The following is a 10,952-nucleotide window of genomic DNA, read 5'->3' on the forward strand; positions in this document are numbered from 1 at the left end:
AGATGGAGGAGAATACAATTTGAGATGAGACACGAGAAGAAATGGAGACCAGGCTCCACAGGGTTTTAAAGCCAAGGTTAATGATTTTTGTCTTTATCCAAAAAACAATGGGATTGTATAATTTAATTTATATGAAATATAAAAAGTAGACAAATTTGTAGAGACAGAGGTAGATTAGTAGTTGTCAGGGACTGAGGGAAGGGAAGAACGGAGTGTGACTGGTATTAGTTACAAGTTTCATTTTTGAGAAGAAAAAGATATTCTAAAATTAGAGATGATAATTGCATAACTCTGTGAATATTCTAAAACCTACCGAATTGCACACTTCAAAAGGGTGAATTTTATGGTATGTAAATTATATCTTGATAAGATTATTATTAAAAAAAAAAAAACTAAGTGGGAAAAGATTTTAAGAAAGGAATCCTCTGATAAGATTAGAGTTTTGAAAGGATCACTCTGGCTTCAGAGTGAAAATACAGATCTGGGAGTGGAGAAAGGAGGCTATTATAATAATACAAGTGAGAGTAATTAAGAAAGGAAAACCAATAGAGCTTAACTATAGATTGAGTACTGGAGACAAATAAAAAGGAGATGTCAAAGCATAGTCCCTCATTTTCTAGCTTGAACAAGGAAATGGATTTCAGTGCCATTCACTGTGGTCCTAGCAGATGATCAGATTTTGAGAGGAGGGGTTTGGATCTTGAGTTCAGTTCTTTATCATATCATATTAAAGTCTGACATTCCCTGGAGATATGTCAAATAAAAATGAAAATATATAGGTCTGAAACTCAGAGGAGAGTTTTTAGTAAAGGGAAAACTTATGAGTCTTCTGCATATAAATTAAAATAGTAGACATGGATACAGAGAAACAAACTGGGAAGAGAATATATAGAGAGGAGAAGAGGGCTATGATCTACCCTAGAGGAACTCCAGATTCTTGGCTGTAGAGTATAAATCTGCATTGGAAAAATTAAAATAAACAGAAGCCAGAGAAATAGGGAGAAAGTCAAGAGAGTGTTCTGTCAAAGAGGACAAGGAGACTGTTGAATCACCTCTATGACAGCCCTCACACTATATAATTCCTACCTAGCTTCTCTGCTAGATTATGAGGTTTTTGAAGGCAGGCATATCTTCTTGTATTTTACTTAGTAGTGGGCCCATATCAAGCAATCAATGAATATGTGTGGTTTGCAATTAAATGTTTAAATTTGCTATTTGGTGGGGAGGGGGGGAACTGTTGCTTTGATAGCTCATAATTTTATGCTAGAAAATTCTTAGTGCAACAGAGAGAAGTTCCCATTTTTCCTGACTAAACAGAAATATCTCTAACTCCATAGTATAATGCAAGTGTGTGGCATAAACAGAGCTCAGTGAAAATGTCTAGCAGAAGCAATAAGCTAGCAGGAGTGGTGCTAAAGGCAGAAACACTTGCACAATAAAATCAAGGCTTAAATAAAATGAAAAAGGAGTCTGAAGGGTTACCGAGTTAAGATATTTTCCGAGCTAGATCTCTTATGGAAAAAAAAAAAAAAAAAACAGCAAGTCACTGAGCAGAAACAAAATGCAAGGAGGCTAAAGAAGACATAAATTTGTGAACCATGGCTGCAATTTGGCTCCCACCCACCCAGAAGTCCGAAAGATGTGACCAAGCCCTACTGGAAGGATTGTTAATAAACAAGTTTACTTGTATATAAAGTACATAAAACTCAGCACTATATTCATAATTAAACATATATACACATAACAAGGTTAACTACTTACTTTATAAGCTGTTTATATTGTTCTTATAATCTGATTCCTTTCTTTCCTAATCTCCAGGAGTTTGTGGAAAGCCTACTGGCCAGAACTTTGATGCCCAAGCAGGCACTTCCTCATATTACATGCATTCAACTTCAAGACATCTTCCTCACAGCTGCCATGAGGCGCTGTGGGCATGCCAGCTAATACTACGCTGAGAATAACACTGAATGCTGGGGAGAGCTTCAGGTGACTCTTGGGGCAGAGATTACTGCTGTATATTTGCATAACACAAGGAATATTTTGTGGGAACAGATGCTACTTTACAAAAGTTTGTGCTGATTGGTGGCTCAGCTGGTAAAGAATCTGCCTTCAATGCAGGAGACCTGGGTTAGATCCCTGGGTTGGGAAGATCCCATGGAGAAAGGAATGGCTACCCACTCCAGTATTATGGCCTGGAGAATTTCATGGGTTAGTCTATGGAGTCACAAAGAGTTGGACATGATTGATTGACTTTCACTATGCATTTTCCACTTTCCTATATGTCTCCTGATGAATGTGGCAATTCTGGACATCTATTTATAGCTGAACTGAACATTTTACCCTAAAAACTTTTCTGGGCAGCTCTTGTAAGTTGTGGCTTTGTACATTGAAAAATAAATAAATCTATGATCTGCATTTAGAAAATCCATCATGTCCTTTTCCCTCATTCTAACCTTGTCTCAAAAGTTTCACAAATCACACATCACAACAAGGAATTTGAAATCTCCCATATGACTAATCCTGTTATCTTCTCTTGCTCTTATCATTTCACATATTTCTTTGCCTTGTCTATTCTCTCCTAAAAGTCTATAGTGTACCTGTTTTTAGACACTTTATTTTTAAACCTTTTAGAGAAGCACTAACTTAGTCTCTAAAACAAATTCTTCCTACATGAAAATTAGTCAGTAATGCTCTGATTTATACCCCTTCAATTACCCCTTCCACTTGCAAGCACATTGCATAATAACATGTTCTAGACATTTCTGCTATCCTGCAGCAATAAGACTGTTTCTTTTCAAATATAAAATCTTTGTTTCTCATAATTTTCTTCTGTCACCCATGCTGTGGATGTTCTGTTTCTAATACTACTAGCCTACAGGCACAGACACTCAATAATTTTCATTTCCTCTACTTGTCTGACTTTGTCCAAATTTATTTGGATGATCATTTCCTCTCCTATTTTCCCCAAAACGGAAATATAAAAGTAAATAACGGTACTGCCTTTCTGTTTATTTTCCATTTATGTGGAAAGCCTAGAAGCTTAACCCCCAAAAGCAAGCACTCTTAAGCTTTTGTTCAAACCAGGTGTTTTTGGCTCTCAGCACCATGACTGTAACTTGAGAACTAGTTTTATGGCAGAACCATGCTGATCAGTCTTTCCTTTGCTTGCCAGGGGCCTGAGTGCTAGTCAGACGTGGGAACCATTAATTTCAGCTGCCATGGGTCAGACAGAGCAGCTCTCAGGCTGCTCCCCTCTGCTGCCTGCAGTGGGAGAGCAAGCAGTAGAGGGGCTGTGAATTACTACTTCCACAACGACAAAGTGCTCCACAAAACAGGCCAACCAGCAAGCAGTTTGGGGAAGTTATGCTTCTTATTTACTCCAGAGAAATCCAAATAAGTAAATCTAAGACTCAGAAGCACTGCAATAAAGAACGCTATTTCCCTTGGTTTAATTTTGAATTTCCTACTCTTCTCAACTTGAGATCATTTTTTGTATTGTGCATGTATGTAAAGACTATTCACGTTTGGTGACTCAAGCTTTAAGAAATAATCCTCTGGAAACCTTTAGATTAAGAACCAAGGCTGATCCTCATGCATCTAAGATTAATAGCCTCTAGGCCAGGGGACAAATCTTTCCAGGACAAGGTTTTCCCATGTGGCTTTTCTCCTTGGACTTCTACAAGAAGTTTCATTTATTATGTAAGTCTACATTTTTCAAGGTGCTCCCTCCATAAACTATCTTCAACTCCACCTGAAATTTGAGATTCTAAATTCAGTAGGACAATGTTCAAATCCCAGCTCTGTTATTTACCAATCATTGGTCAATTAATTTAATTCCCTTTAGCCTCAGTTTGCTCCTCTGTAGAAAAAAGAACAGGTCTTCCCCAATATTAGCATGGACTAAGGCAAAACAACAAATGAAGGCCAATGTAGCATATGTCAAAATACCTAAAAGTTATCACATAAACTCTGCCCCCTAAGTGGCCTATTTTCCACTCAACCTCCCTTCCCCCCCTCCTCAAGCCTAGTCCTCTGGAAAGTACTGAGCACCCAGAGGACAGAGAGCCACTCTGCTCTCCCTGGGCCTGCCCCTGCCCCACTCAAAGCCTGTATGGGATTACGGATCTGCCGGGGCCAGAAGGTAGAAACTTCCCAGACCTCGTGGCTGATGACTGAAGTGCCAGGATTTGCCGATGAGCCTGAGCATCTACCAAAACTAGACCATCCAAGGAGAGGGGGTGAAGTAGGGAGGAAGAGAACGTCTAGGCATACCACTTTGGTGATTTAGGACGTAAGCAACAGCACTGATTTGTTTTTAATTTTAATTGGAGGCTAATTACTTTACAATATTGTGGTGGTTTTTGCCATCCATTGACATGAATCAGCCATGGGTATACAAGTGTTCCCCATCCTGAACCCCCCTCCCACCTCCCTCCCCATCCCATCCCTCAGGGTCATCCCTGTGCACCACCCTTGAACACCCTGTCCCATGCATCGAACCTGGACTGGCGATCTGTTTCAACGTTATTCTCTCAAATCATCCCACCCTCGCCTTCTCCCACAGAGTCCAAAAGTCTGTTCTTTACATCTGTGTCTCTTTTGCTGTCTCACATATAGGGTCATCGTTAACCATCTTTCTAAATTCCATATGATTCTTTCTCTAGTTTCCCAGGGCAAAAAATGTCACACACACACACACACACACACACACACACAAACACACACTCAGACCAGCATCCTCTGGCCTTGAACAGGCACTGTGGCTAACACAGTTATTTTCCATAATTCTCTGTAATCAAATTAATTCTACACATATAAAAAAATTAATAAAAGAAAAGCTTGAAAAGGAAAAACTGTGTCTTAATATCTATAATTTTCATTGTCTTCTAAAGCTCAAGGTACTGACTAGTAGATGCCCTTCTTAGTCATGTCTAAGGGCAGGAATGATTGTGATCATTTTACTTATCTCATAGAATTGTGTAGGAAATAAATATGAAATGCATGTGAATTATGAATTATACCACTATCAAAATTAGGAATAACTCTTCTCTAAGCTTGACCTCTAATTCTCATTGGGGAAAACAGGCAACGAAGCTGTATTTTTAGAAACTGAACAAATCTGAGACCAGTGTTATCCCATCGTCAAATCATTTGAAGATTTTTAGGCATTAGAGCACTATATTGGACTCTGGGCTTTAAAGATGATCAATTTTCTCATATGTTCAAGAATAACTAGATACTCCAACTCTTTGAGAGTAGGCTACGCTTGCCTTCAGTTGATTGCTTTATTGAGGTAGGAGAAATGAACTCTTTATAATCTCCTTAGAAATGATAAGCAGAGATGGCATCAAGCAAATGCGATAATCTTATATGGAATATTTTTAAGCAGCAGTTCCTTCCCTGACCTTTCACATTAATTAAACAAGTAGTTTGGTCCCATTTTTGGACAAAGAGTTTGCATGACACTTTATGAATAATATATTCCAATTGCAACAATGATACAAAATTAATTTTTCTGAAAACCAAGCACACAGATGAGACTGGCTTGAGGTACAATTTGCTAATCTCATATTAGAGAAGAAAAACTTACTATACTGTGAGTATTGCAGGGTTTCAGGCCTCTGAAATGGAATTTGACTAAGGACATTCTGAGCAAATGGATAATACCATATATGATATATATGCTATATATTTACCTTACCTATAAGATTCTTATACATAGTCCTCAATTCAATCAGGCCAGCTGCCCACTAAAGAGCCCATGCTCACTGCCACCACTACACCCTCTAAGCTTTTATCCATGCCTGATGATGCACGCCCACCTAAACGTCTTTCAGGAAAACTGCCCTGATAGTCTCCTCTCTCACTCCTTTGGTCTCTAATTTTTTTCTAATGTCACACGTGCATGTTTTTCCTTGCTATCAACATTTTAAAATAATTGAGATAGAGAACAAAAATCCAATGACTGTGTATCCTTCCAGAGTGCCTAGCATAGTGCTAATGACTTCAACACAGAAGAGCTAGTTATCATTAATACATGGCAGACCTCAAAGGTCCACACAATTACTTGGTGTGTGGCCTATCTTTTCTTTTATTTCTGGAAGTAAGGTTACGCAATATAGCAGACTATTTGAGCTCTGCTTTGTCCAACATGCTGTGAGACACTTGACAGATACAGATTTGAACTAGGTAACATGAACCCTCAAATAGTTAAGTGGTTTAGTGTGTGTGTGTGTGTGTTCCTCTAATGAATAATTAACAGAAGCAATTTGAGAGACTCACCCATCGTAATGTGCTAAGAATGGCATTTGGGTTTGATTTCTCTTCTGTGTTTCTTCTGAAAGCATTCACACACCAGCCACCATCCTTGATACTACGTTTATAGGTATGTCATGTCTGGAGCCTCTGAGGTGGAAATTATGACAGTTGTTCTAGAAGCAGTGATAGAAAGATAATTAAAAAATAATTAACAAGAATAATTAGCATGGGGCCAGGGGAGGGGAGCTTTTATTTTATCAGCTAGACTGATCTGATTAAATGTGTATAGAACACAGCAAGCAAAGTATCTTTACATGGCAATGTGGAAGAAACAACGATTTTTTCGTGTTTAGTTTATTTTCCTGCTATTCCTTCCCCACCAGAAATCAGCAAGGAGTAGTCACTGTGATCCTCATTGCCTTTTAAAAAATTCCATTCAGCATCTCTCACAGCATATTTCCATTTGATTGAAGACATAACTGCACAGCTCCAATGAAAACACAGAAGGGGAACATCAGGATCTGTCAGCATAATGCTTCTGGGGGTTGTGTATTAGGTGATTACTTTGGCACTAGCTAAGGAGAAAAGAAAGGGAAACACAAAGGCAGTAAGCAGCCATCGAATTTTCACTTGTTTTTGCTTATCATGTTTTAGTTTCCTGAAAGCAAGCCTAAACTATATAAACTATATTTCCTGAAAGCAAGACTAAAGAATAGAAGCATTAACACTCACTTTCAGCCAGTAAGGTGTTCTCAGCACTGATTGTCTTTTAATTGGACAAGACAGTATACAATTCTATCCAGTAATTTCCCTGTTACAGGGAAGCTGTACATGCTCAAGAATGGCCCCCTGCTGAGAGAAAGCCCTTAGTTAAACAAGCTAGTCAGCTAGGAAAAAGCACGTGCTGGGGTGAGACAGACTGGGCAGGAACCCTAGCCTTGGTCATACATCTCTACTAGTTGAGTGGCCTTGAGTGGAGTGCTTTCTCTCCTTGATCTGAAACTGTCTAATTAAAATAGTGATAACAGTACCTAACCAGCCTGATGTTGGAATAATCATATATTTGAATGCTATGCTTCTGTCACAATACTTGTTTTCATTATCAGGTTCCTTAACCTCTCAGAACCTGCTCTCCCACCTGCAAAATGTAGGTATCACTAATCTCATAGGTTTAGGATGAGAATTAAATAAGGCCCCTAAGAAAATTACCTCCCCAAGCTATATTGTTTATCAAAACCCACTTGGGTAAAAAATTATGGAATGGTAGAAGATAACTAAATTCTTGACTTACATTTGTTGAGAGGGAGGGGAAAAAAGAGAAAGATATGATACAGCTATAGTCATAGGCATCAGAATATGGCTTTGAAACACATATGTTTCAAAGATCTGAATATAGTATTATTTGGTAATTTGTATTTGCTTATTTGCTTTTTGTTTTGTTCATTTGCTTATTTTTAACATATGCAGGAAACTAAGTTGTGTCCTAAGCACTAGATATTTGTTAAGGCATAAAAATATAATTAGCACATCATCACACTATTCTGTTTCTCCCAGAACTTGATAGCACTGAAATGAAGAAACAGAGTAAATGAAGTGGGTGAAGGCTTTAACAGTGATTGTAATGGTAGGCAGAAAATAATTTATAATGATTTGGATTCTTCAGATGAGTTTCTCAGATGCAATTTGCCTAGAGGATATTTGAGATGAAAATGCAGAAAGAACAGGCAACCAATCACATTAGAGGGTGTGAGAATGGCTGACCTGTCTGAAGTTCACATCACAGAGTTTCATCTCAGAAACTTCACTCCCCAGGAGCCATGGGTCCCCTAAGGGGTCACTTGATTATAGCAGAATCCAGCCATGGCTTGCATAGCCTAGATAACTTTACTAGATTCATGATATCTATTTAGCATGACTTATCCATTCATTTAACAAATATTTCTGAGCCACTCACTGTCCTTCTGGACTTGTAGTCTGGTGGGAGAAGAGGCAGAAAAAGGCTATCTCAAGTCTAGCTCAGATAAATAAACATAAGGGCCCCAATATTTATTGCATCACTCTTTGCATCACATAGCCAGGACATGGAAGCAACCTAAACGTCTATCAAGAAAGGAATGGATAAAGAATAAGTGGCACATTTATACAGTGGAATATTATTCAGCCATAAAAAGGGATGAAATTGTGCCATTTACAGAGATGTAGGTGGACCTAGAAACTGTCATACAGAACGAAGTCAGAAAGAGAAAAACAAAGATCATATATTAATGCGTATATATGGAATCTAGAAAAATGGTACAGATGAACTTATGTGAAAAGCAGAAATAGAGACATAAATGTAGAGATAAACATATGGATGACATTAGCTCTGAAAATGTCTTAGCTATATATTGGGATGAATTAGGAGATTGGGATTGACATATACACACAATTAAATATAAAATAGATAGCTAATGAGAACCTAGTGTGTAGCACAGGGAACTCTACCTCTGTGGTGACCTAAACAGGATGGAAATCCAAAAAAGAGGTGGTGTTATACACACACACACACACACACATATATACATTTATAGCTGATTCACTTTGCTGTACAACAAAACTAACACAACTTTGTAAAGCAACTATACTCCAATAAAAATTATTAAAAGAAAAGACAGTTTTATATACATTAAAACCCCCATCACCACAGCCATCAAATCTCATAATTCATGTAGAGAGATTATGAGAGAGGAAGAGACTGAAAGTGCAAATGAGTCTTTTCCTTCCAAGTAGGAGATGTTTGCCCTTGGTAGTGTCATATCATGATTTTACTTTTCCTCATGAGTTTTTGACACCTTGTTATACAGCATGACCCATTAGCTCTGAAAAAGCCTCAGGAATATCTGGTTGCTCCCAACATGTTAGAACCAAGAATAATTCTCAAATTCTTCCATGTTCAAAAATACTAAGACTAAACTTTCCAGCTCGACCCCAGGGCTTCCCTGGTGGCTCAGATGGCAAAGAATCTGTTCACAATGCAGGAGACCTGGATCCCTGGGTAGGGAAGATCCCCTGGAGAAGGGAATGGCACTCCACTCCGGTATTCTTACCCAGAAAATTCCACGGACAGAGGAGCCTGGTGGGCTACAGTCCAGGGGGTCTCAAAGTCAGACATGACTGAGCAACTAACACAAACTTTCCAGCTCAGGTGATTGGATTTTAATTATTATGCCTGGAGCATATCACTCAAATATTCATTGACTAAATAAATGAACAACAAAAAGCTCCGAAAGAGAAGAGTGTGAAGGAAGTTTGTGGACAATAAGGAAACATTTTCAGAAGAACAAAAGGCAAGTTGGCTGCTTCCATAAACTGAGTGTTTCTCAACTTTATTTGAATTCTTCCTTTCAAAACATCCACAACTGTTAGATAAAAGAGAGCTGACAGTTGGAGGACATTAAAGTTGATTACCAATAGATTGTTTTAACATGCAAAGCAACTAGGGCTTTGCTTTGTGTACCGATCATAATTCTGAATCTGTGACAGTTAACTACGTCCGCAGCCAGCCTTAGGCATTATGATTCAGGCTTCAGAAATAGCATTTGTCAATACCCATTACCTGTGCCCTCTTCACAGGATGAAATTCCAGGCCTGTACTTGTCCAATCAAATGGCTGCCTCTTGCTTTCCTTAGTCTCCTATGATTGGCCAGGTGCTGTCAGCAGAAGAGATTCCTATTGAAGTCACTATATATTGATGACATCCCATCTCAGATGATCTTTAACACTGCCAAATAATCTTTCTGTTTGTCCACGTTTATCTCTAGCTCCCATTTTGCTCATCTTTAACACTGCCAAATAATCTTTCTGTTTGTCCACGTTTATCTCTAGCTCCCATTTTGCTCAACTGTTATCCCAAAGTCTCAGTGAAGCTCCATCTGCCAGTACTCCCTTCATCATTCTTAGATGACCGATGACTTCCTAGTTCACAAATTAAGTAAAGCCCATGAGAATTGTTTCCTTTGTCCATCTCGATATGCACAGAGATGCCCCCTCTTCTCCCCTCCTTTCTTCATACCTAGTATTGAGATGCTCCTTGTTCTGTCTGTATTAATCCTTCAGCTGGCATCTTATGCCTCTGGCAAATTATTCCATCAATTATCCCATCTCTCTCTTGCAATTCAGCCTTTTCATGTTTAGGAGTTTACGTAACTATGTTCAGATCTCTCCTACTCAAAGTAACAAAGGTTCAGTCCTGTAATCCCTTAATTATCTTAATACACATTATAAAAATTGGTTTTCAGGTACAGTATGCCATTTTAAGAATGAATTTTCTTTACTATAAAACTGATAATACTAATTTACTTAAAACCAGTGGATACTACTGAATAAAACATAAGTTCTCTAAAATAGCACACGAAGTTCCTAATTACCTATTCTCTACTCAGCTTCCCTCCTCATCTCCTTCCATCTTCCTTGGGAACCCTGTGCAATACTGAACTACTTCACCAGACGTTCTCTCTCACCACTCAGCATTACGATGTGTTTTGCTCCTACTGGGATATAATAATAGTGGTGTTGGGAAATCCTCAAAAGGAAATATTGGGTAAGGCAGCAATTTGACTTGTTCACTGTAGCCATGCATGCGTGCCTGGTCACTCATGTCCGACTCTTTGCAACCCCATGAACTGCATCCCATCCGGCTCCTCTGTCCTTGAAT

The 10,952-nt window shown here is 38.6% G+C and overlaps 1 long non-coding RNA gene across 2 annotated transcripts in view; it reads right to left on the reverse strand.

Annotated features, from left to right (window-relative positions):
* LOC113898182 overlaps nucleotides 1-10,580 on the reverse strand; it is a 73,955-nt gene extending 63,375 nt beyond the window's left edge. Inside the window, exons 1-2 of one of the 2 annotated variants that reach the window (XR_003512560.1) lie at nucleotides 9,854-10,580; nucleotides 6,283-6,833 (exon numbers count right to left, since the gene is read on the reverse strand). This is a non-coding gene — a long non-coding RNA (uncharacterized LOC113898182). The remainder of the gene's footprint in view (nucleotides 1-6,282; nucleotides 6,834-9,853) is intronic. The other variant, XR_003512561.1, reaches the window with a different exon arrangement.
* Nucleotides 10,581-10,952: the final 372 nt, after the last annotated feature.

The sequence above is a fragment of the Bos indicus x Bos taurus genome, chromosome 9 (genome assembly GCF_003369695.1).
Source record: "Bos indicus x Bos taurus breed Angus x Brahman F1 hybrid chromosome 9, Bos_hybrid_MaternalHap_v2.0, whole genome shotgun sequence".
Taxonomy (NCBI): Eukaryota; Metazoa; Chordata; class Mammalia; order Artiodactyla; family Bovidae; genus Bos; species Bos indicus x Bos taurus.